The sequence below is a fragment of the Heptranchias perlo genome, chromosome 10 (assembly GCF_035084215.1).
Source record: "Heptranchias perlo isolate sHepPer1 chromosome 10, sHepPer1.hap1, whole genome shotgun sequence".
NCBI classification, from domain to species: domain Eukaryota; kingdom Metazoa; phylum Chordata; class Chondrichthyes; order Hexanchiformes; family Hexanchidae; genus Heptranchias; species Heptranchias perlo.
This window is the reverse complement of record NC_090334.1, coordinates 42,937,166-42,964,124: the sequence shown is the minus strand read 5'-3', so window position 1 is coordinate 42,964,124 and position 26,959 is coordinate 42,937,166. Positions and strand designations below refer to the sequence as shown.

Here is a 26,959-nt window from a genome sequence, read left to right as displayed (position 1 = left end):
AATTAAATGAAATGCTTTAACAACAGACCGTTGTTCAAAACCAGGTCTGGATTCAAACCCCATTTCCACTGGTGCTATTTTTGCAAATTCTAAAAATAATGGCCCGGATGGGCAAGAACGAACTGCGCCCACCGCTCATTAGATTTGCACACGACCACAGACTTTTCATGGCTTTTTGCACGGCAAGTTCCTCTCATGGGGCGCTCAATCCAACGCGGCGCCCTCTCCCAGGCATCTGGGAACTGTGTGAACAGGGCAAGCAGTTTTGTATCCCCTTAACCAATCAGATTGAAGCATGTTATTAAGGCACGCAGAGTCAGAACCAGGAAGTGTAAGTTAGAATAGTGAATTCGATGTGAAAATAGGTACAAAAAGAGAAATAAAGAGGAGGTAAGAAATATTGAATTAAGAGACAGAGATAAAAGAGATAGAAAGAAAAAGTAAAAAAATTAAAATTAAAACATTTTTTAAATGTCCAAAAACAATTAAAATGTGAAGGAATGAGACTCCACACTTGTAAAAGTTAATTTTTAGTACCACAGAGGTGGTTTGGCAGTCATTTAGACTTACCCCGCCGTTAAAAGTATGCTTCGACTTGAAATGACTTGACGTACCTATTTTTGGCGAGATTAGTTGGTATCCATCAGGTTAGTACAGGAACTTCACGCCGTTCCATTTATTTGAATGGACAGCCAGCCAGCGAGATGTCGTTCTCGCGGAGTTTACAGAGAAGGGTCGCATCTGGTACAGCAACTTCCAGATTTCTGCTTTTGACTGCACGTGTACGGTCAGCGGAAGTTGCTACACCAGATGCACAGAAATAAATTTAGGACTGAGATGAGGAGGAATTTCTTCACTCAGAGGATCGTGGGTATTTGGAATTCTCTACCCCAGAGGGCTGTGGATGCTCAGTCGTTGAGTATGTTCGGGACTGAGATCGATGGATTTTTCAACTGTAAGGGAATCAGGGGATATGGGGATCAGGCAGGGAAGTGGAGTTGAGGTCAAAGATCAATCGTGATCTTGTCGGGTGGCGGAGCAGGCTCGAGGGGCCATGTGGCCTACTCCTGCTTCTATTTCTTATGTTCTTATCTTACAGCATGGGAGAGGGAGTGGGCTGTTTGGCCCCTCGGGCCTGTTCCTCCATTCAGTTGGATCATGGCTGATCTGTATCTTGACTCCATCTGTCCGCCTTGGTTCCATAACCCATGATACCCTTGCCTAACAAAAAATCTATCAATTTCAGTTTTGAATTTTTTAATTGACCTAGCCTCAGCAGCTTTTTGAGGGGGGGGGTGGAGTTCTAGATTTCCACTATGTGAAGAAGTGCTTCCTGACATCATCCCTAAACGGCTTAATTTTAAAGGTGCCATAAAAGGCACAACTTCCATATCCAATGATGATTGAAAGATTGTGGTTAGAGCTGCTGCTATTTCCTTTCTAACCCTTATTAATGGGGAGAGGAGAATAAAATGAGTTATAGTTTTTCCTCTTGATCGCTATCTAGTGACTCCTGCTAGAAGGATGACAAGATCGCCCTTGGCTGCAGTGCCCTTTGTGGTCAAATATCTTGTGTGATGCTCACTATTTAAGTTCAAGCGTGAAAATTGTCCACTTGGGTAAAGTATCAGAGAGCTGCTGATACCATTTATCACTTCAGGTGAGGGGGGGTAAATTTTTAAACAATAATTTAGCAGCAATGAACTTAAAGGCATATGCCTTTTGGAGATTTTACCAGACTGATTTAATACTCGGCTTCATCTGGTGTCAAAACAGTCACAGCTGGTACCTGACCCAGGAGACACACACTTGGTATTCATTATTGGCCAGAGAACAAATCTGCAAAAGTGATTTCCTATAACTTGTAACACTGAATAATAAATAAAGCTGGGTTACTGGTGCATAGAGCCACAAAACTTTTACAATTTATGATACGATCTGTGATTTTTCATGATAATATCCTACAAAAAGCTTTACTTTGACAGTTTTCTCCTCTTTTCTCTCCTGAAGGCATTGATTCCTTGCTACGATTCCGTGGGCACCACTTGTTGTCTGGCAACTTGTCCAAGTAGCCATTCTTGATCTGTGAACCTAGGCGGTATCAGCAGACTTTGACCTTAGAGGGAGTCACGGTTGAGCCCAACCCTGTTTTCCCTCTGCCCATACACATGCAGTTTCAAGCGGGGCTCACTGAATAGTGATCAGGGCGGGAACGCCAGCTGATTGTTTTGTTATCTCCCTAGCCCAGAGGTCCTGAGGCCAATTATAGTGCCCCCTTACTGCTGTCCTACTTAAATCAACTAATTCAGCACAGACTAGGGTTGAAGCTGAGACATTCAGCTCCATATGGATAGCTATGCATTTACTTTAAAAGCTGAGCCATCAATAATCAGCTACTCAGTTATGCGTCTGAACATGATTTATTTTTGGCAATTATCAGTTTCTCTTCATTAAAAGATCAAGGTGCATCAGGAAGAGTTTATTAGCAATGCTTTATAGAATGAAAAGCCTCACAGGCTTCGGATATGCTCTAGGAAAGTAGGTTGTTTGATGTCAGACAAATGCTACATTTCCATGGGTTACATTTGCTTCAGCTGTGTAAGCAGTGATGTTGAAGCTCTATGAGAGGCAGCGATTTGCCTGGATTTGGGACTGAAACTCGACAGTGAAGGAAATTAGAAAAAGTAACTCAAATAGCTAGTATAAAATACATTTGGTTTTGCAGGGTGATGCTGCTCACTTATAAAGTTGTTTTTTTATGCAGTGAGTTGATATGATCTGGAATGCACTGCCTGAAAGGGTGATAGAAGCAGATTCAACAGTAACTTTCAAAAGGGAATTGGATAAATACTTGAAGGGAAAAAATTGCAGTTCTTTGGGGAAAGAGTAGTGGAGTGGAAATAATTGGATGGCTCTTTCAAGGAGCCAGCACAGGCACGGTGTTGACGGTATCCATGTGATTTATATCAATTAGTGTTAGTTGTATTCAGGTGGTGTGTATCAATTGGGAACTCCCTTGTATCCATTTATAAGAGAGCTGGTCTAGGGTATGGTGGTGGTAATGTGGTTCTTTGTGAATGAAGGCTTGAAGCAACTGAAGACTAGGCCCTAGTAGTCTATCTTGCACCACCTGGCTATCCAGTTTGTAACACATGGTGGGTTGAATGGTGTCCTTCTGTGCTGTAAGATTCTATGATTATATTTTTTTTGTCTTTCACCCTCTGTGTTCTCTAACTGAAAAAGCAGGCAGGTGACCTGATGTCACATATCTGCCAGTGCTGTTGTGAAACTGGCAGCCAGGAGATGCTTGAGAGCAAGTCTGTGGGCCACAGTATTATTTCTGCTCAACACCTCTGCACAAGAGTTCAGCTCACATGAGGAACTCAGCTTGTGGTGAATCACAGAATGCTATCACTCATCAGTGCAGTGTGCTTCTGAACCATGTTCCACATTCAGCAAAGTATGTGGAACAGTGACAAAATGGGGGAGTGGGACTAGCTGGATTGCTCTTGCACTGAGCTGGCATGGACTTGATAGGCTGAATGGCCGCCTTCTGTGCTGTAACCGTTCTATGATTCTATAACAGTGAGCCCTGATAGCCTTGCTGTTACTTGCACAGGAAAATCTGGCCCAATGAATTTGGTTTGAAATTCTACAATATGTGTCACTTTCATTTTTTTTAACATGAAGATTTCCTCTGAGTGCTCTTTGTAGCAAAATGATATACACAAGTAGGAAGAACATATTTATGATTTCACTACTAACAGCCAACAGAGGAAATATTTCCCAGCATGTCTGAATGATTAAACAAGTGTGTAAATCTAATGAAACTATTCCATGGGAATACTTGCATAAAACTGAGCATTTCAAATAATAATCTTATCCAAATAGATTGATTAAGAAATCTGAGCAGTGTTTGACTACCACTATAGCATTAGTTGTACAATTTAACATTGCTGGTACAGAACTTTGGTCTAATGGGGATGCACAAAGTCAGCAGGCTGTAAATCAAGTGTGTTTACCTCTGCACCTGAATTCCTAATATGTGTTCCTGTTGCAGAAACTCTGCACCAGGAGTGCTAATCATAAAATTGACCCTTTTGTAACAAAGTCTTAAATTGTTTTTTTTTATATAGATGATTTTACAGTAGCCTACAATCCTCCTAGATGTTTTCAGCATACTTTCAAATTGTTCTATACTCATAAACTAGGGGCAACCTCTGGTAGTTGTCCTCTTTAATACTATCCATGGGGAAAAACTCAAAGAAGTCTGATGAAATTGGGTCCTGTTTAAGAAGACATTCTTCTCTAGAAAGGACAGAGTGTGATGGCATGGTGTGCAGTAACATTGTACTGATGACTGTTCAATTTATTTTATATTTTGGATTAAAATTAAGATAATTGGAGAGACTAGAGGAGCTGGGATTGTCCTCCTTAGAGCAGAGAAGGTTAAGGGGATTTAATAGGGGTGTTCAAAATTATAATGGGTTTTGATAGAGTAAATAAGGAGAAACTGTTTCCACTGGCAAGAGGGTTGGTAACCAAAGGACACAGATTTAAGATAATTGCCAAAAGGACCAGAGGGGAGATGAGGAGAAATGTTTTTGTGCAGTGAATTATGATATGTGATACACTGCCTGAAAGGGTGGTGGAAGCAAATTCAATAGTAACTTTCAAAAGGGAATTGGATAAATACTTGAAAAGGAAAACATTTGCAGGGCTATGGGGAAAGGGCAGGGGAGTAGGACTAATGCTCTTTTGAAGTGCTGGCACAGGCAAGATGGGCATAATGGCCTCCTTCTGTGCTGTATGATTCTATAACTAGGGTGGTATTGTGATTTAGAGGAGAGCCATCTTGGTCCTAGGTTCAAATCCAACCCCAGGCTGATGGGATGAAACCATTTTTGGTCTCTTGGTTAAAAGTGTCCTATGAAATCCAAGTGGGCATAATCCCATGAGTACAAATTACCCTTATTTTGGTATAATTGGTATTAAGTTGGCAATCTCTCTCTAGAGATGAGGGAAGTGGAAAGATTTACATTGGTGCAGCAGAAGGTTAATACTGAGGCATATTGTTGGGCAGAGTGAAAGGCTTTTTCCTACATCACAACGACTCTACTTTAAAAATACTTCATTGGGATGTCCTCCGGTCGTGCACAGCACTATATAAATGTGAATCTATGTCCAAATTTTCTTCCTTTCTTTCTCCTTGCAAATTGCTGCACTGCACCTGATTTGAGAATACTTTATACTGAATGGAAAAAGTGTTTTAATCCCTAATACTAACACCTTGCTGAGCACAAGACATTACTTCAAAAAATTCATAAAATTGCAAAAGAACACATTGCAAATATCATTCTGCGGTAAACAGATTTCTCAAACCTGCTGTATTGGACAACCTCGGCTGTCCAGTCGAGCTTTAAACTTGGGCCATTGCTGGCTGTTCCAATAACTGGATCTGCCCAAAAGCTCCCCCCTGAGGTGATAGCATACCTCTCAAATCAACCTTTTCCTCTGATAAGAAGGCTTTTATATTAATTTAATATTTTATCAAGTAGTTTTGTTTACTCTTGAAAGCTTTTTACCCTCGTCCTAATTCCACCACATCTCTCCCACGCTCACAGTTCTGACCCACCTTGTTCTTGACGGTGGGAACAGCTGTCAATCCAGCCCTTCATCATCTTCACTAATACCATCAATTCCATTCATTCAGCAACCGATTAAGAAGGGAATCTATTCTCAACCACTTTTTACATCATCCTACCCACAATCATGTTAATTCCAGGTAGTTTAGCCTCAAAAGCCTGAATATTGTTGAAACTTGGATTTGAATTCTAATCCAATTTCCAGTAGTGCAGAGTCATTGGGCATGAATTCAACATTGTTGCACCTGTTTTACAGGAGTGCTCCCCTTGCTTCCACATTGATACTGCAGGCCGCTGCCGAGCTGAGCTCGCCCCCTCTCCCATTCCCCTCCACCCCGGATGTTCCTGCAGGCTGGCACGGCATCCAAACCAGCCAAAGTTACAGTGCACTGACCGTTTAGCACCGATTGTTGTGCACCATCAAATTTAGGCCCCATATTCTCAGGAACTTTGAAAGAGTGGCATCTATTTTACTTGTGATTTCTAATAGAAAAGATACATAAGGAGGATTTCAAATGGCTCCAATTTAAATAGAAACAAGATGGCCACAGTATAAAAATTAAAGAAAATACCAATGATTTAATTCTGATGAAAATTCAAGTTCACTATTTATCTTAATTGGGCCTAAATTCGATAGTGCCCAAAACATTGGTGCAAAATCATCAGCACATTGGACTCACGTGCCAGAAGAGACCCAAGGACCATCCTAAATTCGTTCTCAGGCCTTATTGGAATAAATCTGGCAAACTGAGGGTATCAGTCGGGTGCTCCGACCCTGCTCACCAGTCTGAGCCCTTCGAGTTTCAGTTGGCTTGCTTGGTGGACACAAATAAGTCCAGGGAGGGAAGGGGTGCGAGCGCAGTCCAGCAGCAGCACCGCAGTATTAATGTAGAGGCAGGAGGAGCGCTACTGTTCCAGTTGGCTCCACGTTAAGGTAAGTTTCACAAAAAAAACTTACTTTCCGGTTTCTTCAGAAGCCTTTAGCTGTCCCTTTAAAGACCACTTGTTAGGCCGCTGTAGAACTTGATAAACTAGTCAGAGCTTGTGCAGCACAAGCTCCAACTAGTTTAAACAAATTTAGCAAAGGGTCCTGAAATGGACACAGGACCCTCATTTCAATATTGAAATGAGCCTGCGCTCATTTCAGGAGGACACCAGGGCTGACAAAAAGCCCTGGCGAATTTAGCAGCGGCCTGACCGCAAGTGCAAATTAAACGCGTGCTATTAGTCTGCTAAATTTGTCATCATTCCGCCCATTTTCTGCCTGTAAAAATTGGTGCAATGACATTGAATGTATGCCCCAATGTTTTTAAGAAATGGTCATTCATCTTTTAAACATGGCATTTTACTTGTGAAATTGGAAGATGTCAGAGGAAGCATATGTTGACAGGATTGTTAATTTGCATGTGTAAAAGAATGCCAATCATGGTTGGATAAAATTTGTGAAGTGCAATGAATACATTAAAATGTGATTTAAAGGCAAAGCTACAGAAGGTTTCAATACATAGAAACCAATTTGGTGAGTTGCAGGGGTCTGAATACACTGCACTGATGAGTTATGGAAATTCACTAAGACTTTTTTGCCCCATGTGACCGAATCCTTTCTTTCTTCTGTTAGTGCAGTGTCTGATATGAAATTTGTTACCATCACATGGATATCCTGGATTTCTTTCAGTATTAGATTTTGGAGCTCCCGCATTAAAATTTGTCCAAACTCTTACCAAAAAATTTTTTTCTTTCAATGTCCATCATCTGTGAGATCTATTATTGCCTTTTCATTTAGGAGCAACTATAAATATCGAAAAAATAATCAAATGCAAAAATATGAAAACCATATAATTTGTCTATACTTGGTAATGAACACTGTATAACTGTACAATATGTGTCAGCCGTGACTCAGTGGTAGCACTTTTGATTCTGAGTCAGGAGGGCATGGGTCAAGCCCCACTCCAGAGACTTGAGCACATAATCCAGGCTGACACATCAGTGCAGTACTGAGGGAGTGCTGATCTGTCAGAAGTGCCTTCTTTTGGATGAGATGTTAAAATGAGGACCTGTCTGCTCTCTCGGGTGGACATAAAAGATCTCGTGGCATTTTTTGAAGAAGAGCAAGGGAGTTCTCCTGTTGTCCTGGCCAATAATTATCCCTCAACCAACATCACTAAAACAGGACATCTGGTCTTTATCTCATTTCTGTTTGTACTTCATTGGCTGTAAAGCACTATGGGACATACTCAGGTTGTGAAAGGTGCTATATAAATGCAAGTTCCTTCTTTACCATAATGTGATATGTTGCCAGAGTAGAAATGTGCACATGAAAGTGTCATGTAAAGGGAATTTTTCAAGCCAATACATTCCTTGTATCTAGAACACTGCAATGACTTTTGAATCACTCTGATCAGATAATCCTATCCGACGTTATGGGTCTTTAAAGTGTACCATTTGTGCAATTCACCCTTTGGCTCAGTTGGTCAATAAATGTAAAGGCACTAAAGCTATCCATGAGAGAGAGATGCCAAGTCTGATTCTTGGTTGGGCTGAGATAGCGGATCTCAGCCAGGGTGGGAATTGACATACTACAATTGGTTTCAACGTCCATGAGCTAGTGATTTCTGCTGGGAAGTGTGCATATGTGGAAGTTGGGTGAGAGCTTGACTGTGATGCCACCCCCCACTTCCCCCGCCTCCCTGAGTTGTATAGCTTGCTTTCACTCACTGACTAGTGAACAATAGTCACTTGGGCAGGGTACTGGGTGTGATCAGCACCTGGGGAATCACATCTCAGCATGAGTCAGTATCTTCAGGAGGTGAGGGAAGAAAATTAGAGGGAAAATAAGATTTGTGACTATTTGTTTTTTGGGGGATTGTAAGAGGGAAGGAGATAGAATCATATAGCACTTTCAATAGGATACAGTACCTAAAATATTCCTGATGTGGAGATGCCGGTGATGGACTGGGGTTGACAATTGTAAACAATTTTACAACACCAAGTTATAGTCCAGCAATTTTATTTTAAATTCACAAGCTTTCGGAGGCTACCTCCTTCCTCATTTCCACATCGTTCACCTGAGGAAGGGGGTAGCCTCCGAAAGCTTGTGAATTTAAAATAAAATTGCTGGACTATAACTTGGTGTTGTAAAATTGTTTAAAATATTCCTCACTTAAAAACTCTAGCACTTTAACATGAGGTGACAACTCCAAATCTAATTAAATGTCACATTCTCTCAGTTAAGAAATCTCTGAACATTTCATTATTTTAATATTTGTCAATTATTAGTTTGAGGGTACTGCCTCTTGTCTTAATGTATCTCATGTGCCTGTGGAGTGCAAGACCACCTTTTTGCTCATGCTTCATATGTTCAGGAACATTGGGCTGGAAATTGCTCGTAAAATAATGGTGAGCCTAATCCAGAACTTATTCTTCCTGATTCCCTGCTGATCTGACAGCTTTGCATTAAAGATATATCTTTGGACCAGCGCAAACTTGCTCTTACTCTGCTGTCCAGGTGGAAACTAACTAATCTCACCAGAAAAAAGGTACGCTGAGTTATATCAGGTCTAAACTCATTTTTAATGGTGTGGTAAGTATTAATGACTGCCAAACAACCTTTTTGGCACTGAAAATTAACTATTTAAAAACAAGGAGTCTCATTACTCCAAATTGTAATAGTTTTTGGATGGTAAAAAAACATTTTTTTTATTTAAAAAAATTTAACATTTTTATTTTTTTACTTTTTCTTTCTGTCTCTTTTAACTCAGTCTTTTAATCTTACCCTCTTTTTATTTCGTTTTCTCTATCAGAATTTATAATACATTTACTAATCTTATCTGACACTTCCTGGTTCTTATTCTGCATGGTTTGTGATTGCGCTTCACTTCCTGGTTGTCATAGCTGCTTTAAGCTGATTGGTTGAGGGGAGAAAGTGATCCTTTCCTCCTCTCACAGCTCAGAGAAGCCCGGGTACAACCGCTGCACTTCTTGCAGCTCTCAATTAAAGCAAGTTGGCGTCCAGAAGCCTGCAAAAAGTTTATGGGTGAGTTAGTTACTTCCGAGTGGCAGGTGATGTCCATTTGTCGCTCAGCACAATTTCCGGCCCAATGTTTTATTTGGCTGCTAACACAAAGCTATGCTCCTTTAAGTCCACAAAGTCTAATTATTGTTAATTATATGGTGGGCAAGGCTAGATTGTCCTTCAGGCTGCGGTTCAGAACCCTGGATTTTTTTTCTCTCTTTTTAAGGTAAGGTTGGTAACATCAGAAATTTACAGACATCCTGAGGTAAAAATTGGTATGCATTGCAGACATTTTTTGGGTATAAAATGGACGCAACAATGACAAATTTAACAGTGGGACGGCCCACACATCCAATCTATGTCGAGCCACCACTAAACTTGTCAGGCCTGTTTTTTTAGGTGTCCAGGGTGGCCACCTAAAACAGATGTTAAGCCCCTTGCATATGTTAATAGGGGGGGCCTAACATCTGTTTAAGTACCCCTCTGGGAAATTGGTTTCCATTATGCAGGTGCCGAGCCTGCTCCACTCAGGATTCTTTAGTGGCCGCTGTGGCCTAAGCAGCGTCACCCACAATAGGAAAGTTTTTTTTAAAACATTGCTGTGGAGCCAGGATAAGCAGGAGTGCTCCCCCTGACTCCACAGTTTCCTGATAAACCAGCACCCCAGGATTTATCTTCGGGTGAGCAGCCCGATATTCATTATTTTCAAATGAGTGAGCTACCTGTGGAGGTGCGACAGGCAGTGACCACCTGCCTAATTAATATTAATGAGGCCTGAAGCCTGAGGCATGCCCGAAATTGGGCCTCAAGCCTCCCGTTCGGGCGCACGTTATGGCCACATCGGGTGCCAACACATTTCTACCCCCCCCCCCACCGACTCCTGTGGCAATTAAGGTATTTTCAATTTCTGGGTGACTGTATATTCCAAATGGCTCCTTTTGTTATTTTATGTTTTTTTTTAATTTTTTTAAGAAATTTGCAGTGTGACATTCACAGTGTGACAGACAGGAAATGCACACCAAATGTACAATATTTATTATGTTACCAGAAAATCTGTGCAGAGGTTTTGGAGATATCAAATCTGTCTTTGTTTCTTTATATTTTTTTGCAAGTCTAATACAAAAATTTGTGTTAGACAGTTTGTGACATCTGAAGCGTAACAGAAAGTACACATATGTAAAGTTTTTTCACTGTGAGTCAGCAGATATTATGTTCCATCCAATGTAATTTATGGCGATTGTAGTAAAAACAGAATTTCACTTAAGCAAAGTGTTATAGGAACATTAATATTTCCAATTATATGATTATGTCCACGTTTTTATGGAAATTGTAAATCAGTGGTCCTGGTTATTATATTTACCTATGTACCCAATTTTATGCCTCACCTGTTTAAAAAGTCGAGGATCGCATGGTTTGGTATTGTTAGGAGAGTGTTTCAGGTGTCGGAGTAGTGAGAGGGAGGTAGTGTGGGAGTACTCGGGAAGGGGGTCCTTAGGTCTGAAAGTAGTGGAATGGGACAATGGTATCCAGGATCTGGGAGCAATGTGTGGAATGGTGGGAGGTGGAACACTTGCATGCAGCAATGGTAGGATGGTAGACTTGGGGTGGGAAATCTTGGAATGGCAGTGGCAGGGATTGGGAATGTTAGGAGGGGAAGTTATTGCATATAGGCATAAGAGGATTCCAAGATGTCAAAACCATTTGAGGGGGAAGGCCACAGTATCTGGGAGCACCGGAAATGACATGACCGGGGACTGGGAGCAATAGCAGGTTGCTGGTGGGTTTTGGTAGTAAGGGGCTGGGTGCTAGGTACTGCGATTATTGAAGAAGTGGGTGAATGGTTGCGAGACTATTGGGAGGAGGTACTGAAGTCATGAATCATCAGTAAGGGATCATGAGGTGTGGGAGATGGTTTGCATAAGTACAGGGGAGGAGTCACAAGGGTTGGAGGCCCAATTTTGATCGAGCCTCAGGCCTACCATTTCGGGTACAGAGATCATTTCCTGCACCCAGTTCGCGCCGGCCTATCGGCGCAAACGAATTTCTACCCCAAGGTGTTAAATATATTGGCGGAAAAGTGGCAGCAGAGAATCGAGAGGGTGCAAAGCAGGGGGAGGGGGTTGAAGGAGGATGAAGGTGGTAATCTTGTTTTAGTTATTTAAAGCACATAATGCACTTATAATGTAATTGCCAACTGTATGTCAGCAATTACAATAAAAGCGCCTTAAATCCCTAAAACAAAGCTTCCCCTCAATGCTGGAAAAGCTGTCAGTGCAAATTCACTTCCCGCAAGAAAAGCCTATAGTTGTGTTCCCGACCGTAACTCAGGGATTGGTTTTAAGCTCTTTTAAGTGCTTACTGTATTTTATTATCCAAGTAAAAGCACAGTAAGTGCTTTAAAGAACTTGGCCTGGAATTTCCTCTGTGGACGCAACCCAAAAGACAGAGCCGAGATTGCTGCTGAGGCAGGAAGACCAGATATGGGCGAGCTGCCTCTCGAGGTGTGACAAGCCCCGGCAGCTCGCTGCAATTATTCAGATGAGGCCTGAGGTTCAATTTTGATCGAGCCTCGGGTACAGAGATCATTTCCTGCACCCAGTTCACGCCGGCCTATCGGCGCAAACGAATTTCTACCCCAAGGTGTTAAATATATTGGCGGAAAAGTGGCAGCAGAGGATCGGGCGGGTGCAAAGCAGACGGGCTTTCCTCTCCCTTGACTTTCCGCTCCACTACTGCCAGTTCCCACCCCCACTGAAGTTGAACATTTACCCCGATTATATATTTTAAGTATGTATGCAGATTAGATGTTCAGGAGTAGGGAAGCTGGAAGATAACACTGTGGGAAAAGGCAGCAACTGATGAAAATGACACAGCTGACAGAATTGCTGGAATAGCAATGGGAGCACCAGGAGCAGTAAGGGAGTATCAGAGGGAAAGAACAGCAGTAACAGAGAAAAAGGAGAGGATAACAGAGACCAGGAAGAGAGCAAAGCAGAGGCAAAGGGGGACAGTAACAGAAAAAGAGAAAAATGTAGAGGGGAGGCTGAAAGATTCTTGTATTTGCTGAAGGATAACATCACTTTATACCTATGTGCTCTATAGTATCAGCTAATATAAAGTGGACTTTGCATTGCCAGGTGATAATTAAATCTAAAATACTGCTTTAAGATGCTAAAGCAATGGGGAAGAAGGGCTGCATGTGGTGGTGGGGATTAAAAGACCATTTATACCACTGGCAAATTTTGTGTTCTGCACACACCACTAAAGTCCTGTTACCCTGTTATTAGCTGAGTGAAATGTGTTTCTGTTTCTGCATGCTTATAAATAGCAGTAGACACACACATCCTGTTGCTAACACGATTCAGCAAACCTGCAGATGGAGTAACGCTGTGAGAAACTTCTTTTTATCTGAGCCATGGAAAAACATAAGAGTAATAACTCTGACTGCAATATCATTGCAACAGTCAAGGTCATGGTGGGTGGAGAAGAAGGGATTTTTTTTATTTAATTAAAATGTCTCCCCAGGGCGGGGGGGGGGGGCAAACTGCTCAGCAACAATTATCTGACTGCTTGTGACTAAAGGGAGAATGTAACAAGTCCAGATAGAGTTCTTCACAAATAAAGAAACTTCTTTCTTGAAAGAAACCAAAGTTTTAAATTACAGGTCTGAAATCAGGGCCTATAATAACTTGCTTTCATACTCAAGTATTGGGTTCATACAGTGCTGTAAAATGTTGATGGTGGTTAAAGTAGATTATCTAATGAATAGTTGAGATTGATTGTTTGTATTTACAGCTGCTTTTTTCAGTGCATGTTTGTGGTTCCCATCAATTCTGATGAAAGGTTATCTGATAGTGTCTTCCGGCAGCAAACAACCCACACATCAGCAGTGAATTGGTTATAACTGTGTTCTGCTGAGAAGCAAATGGTCAGTATCTTGTGCAATACTACAATGATTTATAAATGCTTTTATATATGTTGCTGTTATCTCTGTGACTGGTCTACAACATGCTTTCCAAATGTGTACATTCACCCACTTGAACTCTTGTGTTCTGTTTGGAGTGTAAAAAGCACAAGACAAAACCCCTTGTAATTTTGCCAACCACTGCACCCTTCCATTCTCAAACGGTAGTCACGTTTTGGAAAATGCAATCAGAATCCTTTCTTTGAAGGGCTATGTTTCCTTATTGTACAAACTGCATCATTTCTGAAGACTTTTTAAACCAACTGCATCTTACCTCTTTAACATAACGTCAAAAGAGCACACACATTGCCATTACAAATACATCTGCATGTAATTCTCACAATTTTAATTCATATGTTGAACATTAGTGTGAAAAATCAAGTATAGTTTTTTCAGAAACAGTTCATATAGAACACAGGGTAAATTACTTCAATATTTCAATTGCGAGGCGAGACTGCACAAACTAGGATTTTATTCCCTGGAATGTAGAAGATTATGGGGTGATTTGATTGAAGTTTTCAAAATATTAAGGGGAGCTGATAGGGTAGATAGATAGAAACTATTTCCGCTAATTGGGGAGCCTAGGATTAGGGGACACAGCCTAAAACTTAAAGCCAGAACTTTCAGGAGTGAAGCAAGAAACACTTCTACACGAAAAGGTGGTAGAAGTTTGGAACTGTCTTCTGCAAAGGACAGTTGATGCTTGCCTCTGCTTTGCTCTCTTCCTGGTCTCTGTTATCCTCTCCTTTTTCTCCATTACCGCTGTTCTTTCCCTCTGATACTCAAATTTTAAATCTGAGATTGACAGATCTTTGTTAATCAAAGGTATTAAGGGATATGGGGCTAAGGCGAGTATATGGAGTTAGGTCACAGATCAGCCATGATCTCATTGAATGGCAGAACAGGTTCGAGGGGCTAAATGGCCTACTCCTGTTCCTATGTTCCTACAATATTTGCAATGTTGAGTTTTGTTGAGAAAAGCCCAAAGATCATTGAGTCATAGAGTTATACAGCACGGATAGAGGCCCTTCGGCCCATCGTGTCCACGCCGGCCATCAGCCCTGTCTACTCTAATCCCATATTCCCATATTGGTAATAAAAAAAACCTTAAAGTATTGACATTCTTCTATCCACTATTTTAACATTAACTTGTTTATTTTAAATAGGGTAACTTTGCCATTACAATATTGGACAGAAGAATATTATATGTCTGCATTAAATGTCTGTCCGTTATTAGCCAACAGTATTTCTGGACTAAAGTCTTTCATAAGAAATTTACCAATTTAAAATATTCGTGCAGCTCTTTTACAAATGAGTCTTTACAATTATTTGAGTAAATTTCTGAGGGAGTTGGATGTTATAATTGAAAACAGCCTGACTGGATCTGTTCCCAGTAGAGGTATTTGCAATTAGTTTTACTGATAGTGTGCTGCCATTTAAAAAAAAATCAAATTTAAAAAAAAACCCAGGCATTAAAGGAGGATATTTAAAGAAAAAATAACTAACGCTGGCTCCATTAAAACATTCTGTGACTAGGTTTATTGAAAGTTTAGTAGAGCCATCTTATATGTTTACGACATTTATATAAAAAGGTTTTTTCATTAGAAAATTTTAGAGAAGATTATATCTATATAAAAAGAAATGCAGTGCCTTCCAGTAACTACCCTTTCAGACTCTCTGCCAAACAAATTTCACACTTTAAAACCGAAAAGGTTTAAACGAATAGTTTGTAATGTTGCTCATTTTCTGTAGCATCATTTTCATAAAACGTATGAACTTTTGCCAACTCGGTAAGAAAGATTCCATTCCTACTCAGAGGTATGATGCAATCAGTGCCTAAACTGCTTTATTATTTCGCCTAATTAACATATGACTAGTTTACAGGAGTTTTGCAGTAGCAGTTAAAACGCTGCAAAGTCAACATCCCAGTCCCCTGATGAAATACAAAACCGACACCATGTTCTTAATAACAGATTAAATACAACTGACCCTACAAAGGAACAAATGGAAAGCTATTCACTCACATTCAGAATAGGTCGATTCCAATAGGATTCTTTTTAAATTAAATCTAATTGTAAACGTCATCCTGTTTAGTTTGAGCAATGTAGATGTTAATAACTGTTCATTCATTCTTTTTCTGCTGACACTGTCTCTAGCATGAGGCGCGTCAACAGACATCGGGAAAATTCTGAGAGCATTAGTACCAAAGCAGTCATTCATTGCAACAACAGGAAATGTACATTCCATTATAATGCTTCTCCATCTCACTGCTAGCATGTACATTGTATCATCAATTAAACACCGACGTTTCAAAAACAAATTTAGCAGCAGTTTGATCCATCTCCCGACACACACATTCAAAGCAGTTTTTAAATCTATCCAGTAACTTTGATTTTTAAACGGAAGGATGTACAAAAAGTGAGATCAGCAATATATTGCGATTACCTTCTATTGAAGCTGTTAAAACGGAGGTGCTATAAGCAGTTAGCGGTGCCACCCTAGCCGAATGCTTCTTCATATTCTGCAGTGATTCTTAGGAATTATTTGTACTTATACTTTCCTGTAGCCGCACATATCTCAAATACAGTGCTGGAAACCCAGTGATGAAGCCTGAATGGTTGTTTTGGAGGCGAATGCAGCACGCTTTGGATACTGATCGCTGTTTCCCTGGGAACCTTTTTATAACATGGTAACTGAGACTTGACCTCTCTCGGCCTGAGTCTGAACACTTCTTTTTCACTCGTGCTGCTGCTATGGATGGGCTGGAATCAGAGCAGCAAGATTTGAACAGAGACGGAGCTAACCTCCCTGTGAATGCAACATCATTCAACACTGATCTGCGTCAGTGCAGTGCCTATCTGTGCTTCAAGAAATGGACACAACCATTGCTCTGTGGGAATTGCAGTACTCCAGTCAAATGAAAAGTAGATTCATTTTTTTCCAAACTGTGTTAAAATTTAGAAATATTCTAAACGCTATCTAATCAAAAAAGCAGAACATTGTATTTTTGTATTATATTCCCAATAATCAAGAATTGCTAAAGAGACTTGAGAAGACATAATAAATCGTTGAAACGAGGTGCCATTTAAGTTCTCATAATTCACTTTGTGATCTTACAAAGATGTTGCTTAATCCACATGGAAACACAACATATTTCTCCAGCGCTGCAGTACCATACTAATCTACACAAAATCCTAGGCTGCATTCACAAAGGGACTGATTATTTTTCGTGCTACCTTCTTTAGGGGATTGGATTTCTAATGATTTTTTTTCCTCTGGACTCTTATGTGTTAGATAATTTTGTAACTTAATGGTAAGTTAAAGTATATTACTTAGGAACTGTATAAGTGCACTCAATAAGAAATTGAAGTTATACACAGTTGACAGTTGTACTCCGTTGGACTGGAGAATTAAAGCGAGGCAGTTCGATCTGAAGGATGAAATTGCAGGTCAAACCCTTCAGTCAGCCTAATATCCTCCGTTTTCCAGTATAATAAAATCAGAGTCCATTATTACGACTCGATCACAGATCAAGGCCTCCAATTAGTCAACATTTTAATTTCTCAACGGAAATTGTTACGGTCTAAATATCTAGATGTGATTCTAAAGCATTACTGATAGTAACTAAAGTAATTCATTCCTTGAAACTGTTGATCGTGAAATTAATCTTTTACTCTTAAAATTGACGTTATCCAACATAGTAATAGTAAACAACATAGTAATAGTAAAAATACCTTATGTAATTCAAACTATTTCTCTAACTATTTTTCTAACAGTAGTGAATGTAAAAAGGTTTTTGTTGTTTTCTCATCGGAGATTTAAGAACATAAGAACATTAGAAATAGGAGCAGGAGTAGGCCAATCGGCCCCTCGAGCCTGCTCCGCCATTCAATAAGATCATGGCTGATCTGGTCCTAACCTCAAATCTAAAATCATGTCCAATTTCCTGCCCGCTCCCCGTAACCCCTAATTCCCTTTACTTCTAGGAAACTGTTTGGTTATACTTCAAACTTCTGGTACAGCTTGAACACCGTTGCATTAGTCCTTTATAAAAGGGACAACCTAGCATTCATTGAGACATTTCACATATGGATAGCACAATGGAGTTTCTTTGAGCACAGTGATTTCAAAGTTTCTTTGCTTCAGTGCTAGTGTGATTAGTTCAGCATACTGCAGACAATTACCTTCATAACCTGTAGTAAACTGCATTGGTGGTCAACAGCAGAAATCACATACTAACAAATGAGTGGCTTCTACACACAATAAATAGAAGTGTTACAGAATATGACTCAATACTGTCATTATGAAGAAACTAACAAAGTTCTAGCAAAGCAGCATCAAAATCAAGCCTACATTAAAGCATCCTGTTCAGTACAATAGCAATGACCATTTCCTACTCAGATGGCCTGATGGAAATCTAACAAATGCCATTTGAGTTCAATTGCTAAATTTTAATAGCTTTTGGTCAGGTCATTACATGGGTCACTTTGCAGTAGTAAAGCATATTTCACTGGAGGGAAGGGAAGAGGGGGAAATTGCTGTAAAGATTAGCCCAACCGCTTATAAAAATACCTCCTCCTGTTCACTGATTACAAAGACATTCACAGATACTGTGGAGAAATTTACAGCCCAAAGAACAAAGTCCTTTGATATGAAGCAGGAAGTGATGGAGTTGGATGTATTGCCCAAAACTAAAATAAACAGAGACCTCCATTTGCTAACAGGCTGAGCATATCCTACCAGGCTGGGTGTGTACAATGAACACAGTTTATGACTGGATTCAGTTTTGTTATTACATTTTCAAAGAGTACTGAAAACAAGTTAGTAGTGACTGCAGTCAAAGTCCTACCAATCTTTATTACTGAAATATTGACATGCCAGTAACAAAACAGACAAATGACGCATAACAGAAAACTATGCATGCTGCCTTGGATCTGTGTAGATTCACTGTACTGCAGAACACTGTATAATTGGTCATCATAGTTAAGGGGTAATCAGAGAGGCCAGCACATTACATACAGATAGTAGAAGTGATCTGGCAGATAGCAGCACACAACTTGGACTTTCAAATAAATTTAATTTTGTTTTGATGATACAAGAAATGGGTGAAATCAATATCTGAATTTTGCACTACATATGTCGAGATGTGCTCATTATGGGAACACAGAACTGACACTTTAAAATCAGTAGTCTTTAGAATAAGGTGTTAATATTGATGCTGTGCATTTAACAGAACCTTTGCAAAAGAGATCTTCAGTTCTGATCTAAAACCAGCGACCCACCACAATGTCTATATGAGGCAGATTATTTATCAGATTTATATTAAAGAACATCTCATCACACAGAATACTAATGCAAAGTGGAAGTTTGTTAAATGAAATGAAATTAAATTAAATTCTGAATCTAACAGCACTGCTGAAACCCAGTAGCATAAATCTCTAACTGAACCAGCCAGTCAGGCACATAGCTCATCTTCATCAGGGACAATTGTCCGAAAGCAAACACATTTGTTTCTAGCTGCGTTTACCACCACAAGCCTATCCAGAGCCCGAAGTTATATATCTCTCTACAAAAAGCTGGGGTCAGGCTTGATATTTTTGCCTCGAGCTGTGACTCTGTTAACTGAAGGCAGATCCTGTAGTCTCAGCAGTTGCAGTATACATAATTTTCCCACATGGATCAACAGCATTTAATTAGTGCTTCGGTCTAACAAAATCTTTTAGGTTGTTTTCTTTTCAATTATTTGAAAGTTAAAGGACAAATTTTAAAAAGTTTATTTGAATATAGTGTTAGTGTAAAGTATAAAGTTTTTTTTAAAAACAGAGAGGCTGTCTGTGTATTCGTGTGTGTGAGAGAAAGAGATCCATTTCAAAATGACAGACCATACAATTTAAACTGTTGTACCTTTTTGTTGGTGTTCAAATTGTAAACATTCTATAAACTTCAAAAATGTATCAAATTCTGAAAGAGAGAGTGGCAGACAGACATTCTCAAATGATCCCTAGGCTTTTAAACTAGGGATCATTCTCAAATGATCCCTAGTTTAAAAGCCTTTAGTTATCATGACAGACTTTAAACATGCTGATCGGGGTCTGTTAATGTCATCCAGCCCTGCCTACAATTTTAACCGGTGACCGAAGTGGAAAACTCAAGTTTACTGAAAAATTTCCAGAGTTAGGAAGCACCTGAACATGCCTTAGCAGGATTAGAAGCTGGGGTCAGAAGAGGCCCAAACAAGTAAGGTTTTTTTTACTTTTTATGTTCCTTGTGGGGCCAGGAGGAGCAAGACCCTCCCAAAACCTCTCCCCATGAATTACCCAGTGCTGGCAACCATTCCATTGGTCCCGGCTGGCAGCCTCCTGCCGACTGACATTCCGCTCCCACCCGCCAGTCAGCTGCCGCTTCCCACCGGTTTCGTAATTTCACTGGACGGGCAGCAGAAACTCCGTTACAGTGTCAGAACCGGAGCAGCTCCGAGGAAATTCTCAGCCCATTTATCACCAACTAATTAAAATCGCTAGCACCATGGCTTATTACAGAAGTAAAAATACTTTTTAACATTGCATCCATAATAGTAAGCATCGGTAACAGGGTCTCACAACTGCTGGGTTCTAACCTGAAACAGTAACCTGTCCTTTCTCTTTTCAGTTGCTAATAGAACTGCTGTGTATTTTCATCATTTTCTGTTTTTATTTCAGAAGTCCTGTATTTGTTTCAATTCAAAGAATGCTTTACTGGGACACTGAGTTACAATATATTTAAAGCAAATGTCCCCCAAATTCTATGGGGGAGTATTCTATACGCCACCAATTAGCGAGAAGGATTTTATTTTATTCGTTCATGGCGAGGCCAGCATTTATTGCCCATCCCTAATTGCCCTTGAGAAGGTGGTGGTGAGCCGCCTTCTTGAACCGCTGCAGTCCGTGTGGTGAAGGTTCTCCCACAGTGCTGTTAGGCAGGGAGTTCCAGGATTTTGACCCAGCGACGATGAAGAAAAGGCGATATATTTCCAAGTCGGGATGGTGTGTGACTTGGAGGGGAATGTGCAGGTGGTGTTGTTCCCATGTACCTGCGGCCCTTGTCCTTCTAGGTGGTAGAGGTCGCGGGTTTGGGAGGTGCTGTCGAAGAAGCCTTGGCGAATTGCTGCAGTGCATCCTGTGGATGGTACACACTGCAGCCACTGTACACCGGTGGTGGAGGGAGTGAATGTTTAGGGCGGTGGATGGGATGCCAATCAAGTGGGCTGCTTTGTCCTGGATGGCGTCAAGCTTCTTGAGTGTTGTTGGAGCTGTGGAGAGTATTCCATCACACTCCTGACTTGTGCCTTGTAGATGGTGGAAAGGCTTTGGGGAGTCAGGAGGTGAGTCATTTGCCGCAGAATACCCAGCCTCTGACCTGCTCTTGTAGCCACAGTATTTATATGACTGGTCCAGATAAGTTTCTGGTCAACGGTGACCCCCAGGATGTTGATGGTGGGGGATTCGGCGATGGTAATGCCGTTGAATGTCAAGGGGAGGTGGTTAGACTCTCTCTTGTTGGAGATGGTCATTGCCTGGCATTTGTCTGGCGTGAATGTTACTTGCCGCTTATCAGCCCAAGCTGGATGTTGTCCAGGTCTTGCTGCATGCGGGCACGGACTGCTTCATTATCTGAGGGGTTGCAAATGGAACTGAACACCGTGCAATCATCAGCGAACATCCCCATTTCTGACCTCATGATGGAGGGAAGGTCATTGATGAAGCAGCTGAAGGTTGGGCCTAGGACGCTGCCCTGAGGAACTCCTGCAGCAATGTCCTGGGGATGAAATGATTGGCCTCCAACAGCCACTGCCATCTTCCTTTGTGCTGGGTATGACTCCAGCCACTGGAGAGTTTTCCCCCTGATTCCCATTGACTTCAATTTTACTAGGGCTCCTTGGTGCCACACTCGGTCAAATGCTGCCTTGATGTCAAGGGCAGTCACTCTCACCTCACCTCTGGAATTCAGCTCTTTTGTCCATGTTTGGACCAAGGCTGTAATGAGGTCTGGTGCCGAGTGGTCCTGGCGGAACCCAAACTGAGCATCGGTGAGCAGGTTGTTGGTGAGTAAGTGCCGCTTGGTAGCACTGTCGACGACACCTTCCGTCACTTTGCTGATGATTGAGAATAGGCTGATGGGGCGGTAATTGGCCGGATTGGATTTGTCCTGCTTTTTGTGGACAGGACATACCTGGGCAATTTTCCACATTGTCGGGTAGATGCCTGTGTTGTAGCTGTACTGGAACAGTTTGGCTAGAGGCGCGGCTAGTTCTGGAGCACAGTCTTCAGCACTACAGCCGTGATGTTGTCGGGGCCCATAGCCTTTGCTGTATCCAGTGCACTCAGTTGTTTCTTGATATCACGTGGAGTGAATAGAATTGGCTGAAGACTGGCTTCTGTGATGGTGAGGATATTCGGGAGGAGGCCGAGATGGATCATCCACTCGACACTTCTGGCTGAAGATGGTTGCAAACGCTTCAGCCTTGTCTTTTGCACTCACGTGCTGGACTCCGCCATCATTGAGGATGGGGATATTTACAGAGCCTCCTCCTTCTGTTAGTTGTTTAATTGTCTACCACCATTCACGACTGGTTGTGGCAGGACTGCAGAGCTTTGATCTGATTCGTTGGTTGTGGAATTACTTAGCTCTGTCTATAGCATGTTGCTTCCGCTGTTTAGCATGCATGTAGTCCTGAGTTGTAGCTTCACCAGGTTGGCACCTCATTTTTAGGTACGCCTGATGCTGCTCCTGGCATGTTCTTCTACACTCCTCATATAGAGGAGCAAATTTGCAAGGAAATTACAGAGAGGTGCAAAAGCTATAGAGTAGTGATAACTACGGACTTCAACTATCCTAATATAGATTGGGATACTAATAATAATATAAGGGGCAAAGAGGGGGAGGAATTTTTGAAATGTATTCAGGATAACTTTCTTAACCAGTACGTTTCCAGCCCAATGAGGAAGGAGGCATTGCTGGATTTGTTTCTAGGGAATGAGGTGAGCCAAGTGGTGCAAGTGTCAGTGGGGGAGCATTTAGGGAGCAGCGATCATGGTATCATAAGGTTTAGAATAGCTATGGAAAAGGACATGGACCACTCTAAAGTAAAAATACTCATTTAGAGGAGGGCCAATTTCAATGGGATGAGAACAGACCTGGCCCAGGTAAATTGGAATCAAAGATTGGCAGGCAAAACTGTAATTGAACAGTGGGTGACCTTTAAGGAGGAGATGGTTCGGGTACAGTCTAGGCACATTCCCACGAGGCAGAAAGGTAGGGCAACTAAAGCCAGAGCTCCCTGGATGACAAAAGAGATAGCGAGTAAGATGAAATGGAAAAAAGGGGCATATGACAGATGTCAGGTTGATAACACAAGTGAGAACCAGGCTGAATATAGAAAGTTCAGAGGGGAAGTGAAAAAGGAAATAAGAGGGGCAAAGAGAGAGTATAAGAATAGACTGGCAGCCAAAATAAAAGGGAATCCAAAAGTCTTCTACAGGCATGTAAACAGTAAACGGGTAGTAAGAGGAGGGGTAAGGCTGATTAGGGTCCATAAAGGAGGTCTACTCATGGAGGCAGAAGGCATGGCCGAGGTAGTAAATGAGTTCTTTGCATCTGTCTTTACCAAGGAAGAAGATGCTGCCAGAGTCTCAGTAAAGGAAGATTTGGTCGAGATACTGGATGGACTAAAAATTGATAAAGAAGAGGTACTTGAAAGGCTAACTGTACTTAAAGTAGATAAGTCACCTGGTCCGGATGGGATGCATCCTAGGTTGCTGAGGGAAGTAAGGGTGGAAATTGCAGAGGGACTGGCCATAATCTTCCAAACATCCGTAGATACGGGGGTGGTGCCAGAGGACTCGAGATTTGCAAATGTTACACCCTTGTTCAAAAAAGGATGTAAGGATAAACCCAGCAACTATAGGCCAGTCAGTTTAACCCCAGTGCTGCGGAAACTTTTAGAAACGATAATCTGGGACAGAATTAACAGTCACTTGGTTCTCACTTGTATTATCAACCTGACATCTGTCATACGCCCCCTTTTTCCATTTCATCTTACTCACTATCTCTTTTGTCATCCAGGGAGCTCTGGTTTTAGTTGCCCTGCCTTTCTGCCTCGTGGGAATGTGTCTGGATTTGTTAAAGGCAAATCGTGTTTAACTAACCTGATAGAGTTTTTTGATGAGGTAACAGAGAGGGTAGATGAGGACAATGCAGTTCATGTGGTGTATATGGACTTTCAAAAGGCGTTTGATAAAGTGCCGCACAGTAGGCTTATCATCAAGATTGCGGCCCATGGAATAAAGGGGGCAGTAGCAACATAGATACAGAACTGGCTAAGGGACAGGAAACAGAGAGTAGTGGTGAACGGTTGTTTTTCGGGCTGGAGTGAGGTGTACAGTGGTGTTCCCCAGGGTTCAGTGTTAGGACCACTGCTTTTCTTGATATATATTAATGACTTGGACTTGGTGTACAGGGCATTTTCAGATGGCACAAAACTTGGAAGGATAGTAAACAGTGAGGAGGATAGTGATAGACTTCAAGAGGATATAGACAGGCTGGTGGCATGGGCCGACACGTGGCAGATGAAATTTAACGCAGAAAAATGCAAAGTGATGCATTTCGGTAGGAAGAACGAGGAGAGGCAATATAAACTAGAGGGCGCATCTCTAAAAGGGGTACAGGAACAGAGAGATCTGGGGGTATATGTGCACAAATCATTGAAGGTGGCAGGGCAGGTTGAGAAAGCGGTTAAAAAAGCATACGGGATCTTGGGCTTTATAATTAGAGGCATAGAGTACAAAAGTATGGAAGTCATGATGAACCTTTATAAAACACTGGTTTGGCCACAACTGGAGTATTAGGTCCAGTTCTGGGTACCGCGCTTCAGGAAAGATGTAGAGAGGGTGCAGAAGAGATTTACTAGAATGATTCCAGGGATGAGGGACTTTAGATACGTGGATAGACTGGAGAAGATGGGGTTGTTCTCCTTGGAACAGACGGTTGCGAGGAGATTTGATAGAGGTATTCAAAATCATGAACGGTCCAGACAGAGTAGATGGAGAGAAACTGTTCCCATTGGCGGAAGTGTCAAGAACCAGAGGGCATCGATTTAAGGTGATTGGCAAAAGAACCACAGGTGACATGAGGAAAAGCTTTTTTACAGAGCGAGTGGTTAGGATCTGGAATGCACTGCCCGAAGGGGTGGTGGAGGCAGATTCAATCATGGCCTTCAAAAGGGAACTGGATAAGTACTTGAAAGGAAAAAAATTGCAGGGCTACAGGGAAAGGGCAGGGAAGTGGGACTAGCTGGATTGCTCTTGCATAGAGCCGGTGCACACTCGATGGGCCGAATGGCCTCCTTCTGTGCTGTAACCATTCTATGAGTCTACGATTCTATAATTCAATGCTATTTACTGATATTATTGCATAAATTATCCTAAATCAATAATTAGGCCAAAATTTTTCAGAAATAGCTGTATGAAGTCTAATATATTCAGAATTAGCAGTGTCCTGCAAATGTATTAATTTGTTATCTTGGGACAGCATCTGTGGCAAAATAACTTCAATTCACTGACAGTCACAGTGACAGCGTATAGTGTTCTATCAGCAAAAGTCCCTAGCCATGTGTGCACACATCCCACTACAGTAAAACTAATTGGATTCATAAGCAGCATAAACAGTGCTTCAGTTAAATTGATTGGTAGGGCAGCAGACCATGTTGTCTTATGAAAAAAAAGCAATTGCAATCACTGAGCACTCAAATCAGTTTGCTGCTCTTCCTAAGTATTAAATAATGACCATTTATTTTCCTCAAAGCTTTTCCGTATTTACTAGTATTTATTGAAAATGGAATGGTAATGTACTGTCTTTTTTATATTGAAGATATAATAGACAACTGACAATCTGATTAGTTTACCAACTATGGTGATTTAAGGACAATTTTCAAATAAATGGAATGGAGGATGTTAAATTAGCAAAAGTTGGAATGTGGGGTTTATAAGTAAAGGAACACTGATAAGATTAAAAATTAGGATCAATGCTTACCTGTAGTACCCCCATGATCCCTCTTATGTTGTCAGTCAAGTGCCAAGTGCATGATCCTACTCAACCTCCTTCCAACCATCACAGATGTCAATGGCCAGCCAAATTGGTTCACTCCATGTGACAAAATGGCTGAGATTACACAGAGAAGGCTGTGAGCCCTGACAACATCCCAGCTGTAGTGCTAAAGACCTGTGCACCAGAACTAGCTGCCCCCAGCCAAGTTGTTCCAGTGCAGCCACGACACTGGTATTTACCCGACGATGTGGAAAGTTGGTCAGTTATGTCCTTTCACAAAAATCTAACTCAGCCAGTTACCACTCTTGCAGCCTCCTCCCAATCATCAGCAGAATAATGAAAGGAGTCAATAGTGCAATCAAGTAAGACCTACACAGCAATAACCTGCTCAATGATGCTCAGTTCAGGCTCTGTCAGACCACTTAGTTCTTCTCATCACAGCCTTGATCCAGTCATGGATGCAAGTGCTGACTGCCAGAGGAAAGGTGTAGCTACATTCAACCAAGTATGGCACCAAGATCAATGGAAGTCAACAGGAAAATTCTGCAGTGACTGGAGTCATACTTGACACATAAGAAGATAGTTGTGGTTGTAAGACGCCAATCATCACAGCCTCAGGATATCACTGCAGGAATTCTTCAGGGCAGTGCCCTTGGCCCAACCAACTTCAGCTGCTTCATCAATTACCTTCTTTCTGTCGCAAGATCAGGAGTGGGGCTGACAAGTGCCAAGTAACATTCACACTACATAAGTACCAGGTAATGACCATCTCCAACAAGAAAATGCCCAATTACTTACCCTTGGCCTTCAAAAGCCACACCTTCACTGAGGTCTGCAGCCATCAACATCCTGGGGGGTCACCATTGACCAGGAGCTTAACTGGACCAGCTGTATCAACAACACGGCCACAAGAGCAGGACAAAGGCTGGGTACCTTGTGACAAGTGGCTCACCTTCTGACCTCTCAAAGTCTCTGCACCAGGCTCAAGTCTGGAATATTATGGAATACTCACCACTTGCTTGGATGGGTCTAGCTGTATAACATCAAGAAGCTCAACAGCATCCAGGACAAAACAGTTTGCTTGATCGGCCCCCTTGCATGTGGACTCAATATCCAACCTCTCCTTTACAGATGTGCTATGACTGTAATATGTACTTTCTACAGAATACAATGCTACAACTCACCAAACTTACTTCCACAGGTCCTCCAAATCTTGCAGCATCTACCATCAAGAAAGCCAAATGTGATGGGAACACC

At 41.5% G+C, this 26,959-nt stretch overlaps 1 protein-coding gene and 1 long non-coding RNA gene across 4 annotated transcripts in view; one reads left to right on the top strand and one right to left on the bottom strand.

The window, feature by feature from the left end:
* LOC137326451 (uncharacterized) overlaps positions 1–16,673 on the top strand; it is a 64,658-nt gene extending 47,985 nt beyond the window's left edge. For both annotated transcript variants that reach the window (XR_010964199.1, XR_010964198.1), the window contains 2 exons: positions 13,453–13,585; positions 16,188–16,673. This is a non-coding gene — a long non-coding RNA (uncharacterized lncRNA). The remainder of the gene's footprint in view (positions 1–13,452; positions 13,586–16,187) is intronic.
* Positions 1–26,959, bottom strand: part of slc35f4 (solute carrier family 35 member F4) — a 125,456-nt gene that overhangs the window by 48,464 nt on the left and 50,033 nt on the right. The window lies entirely within an intron of this gene.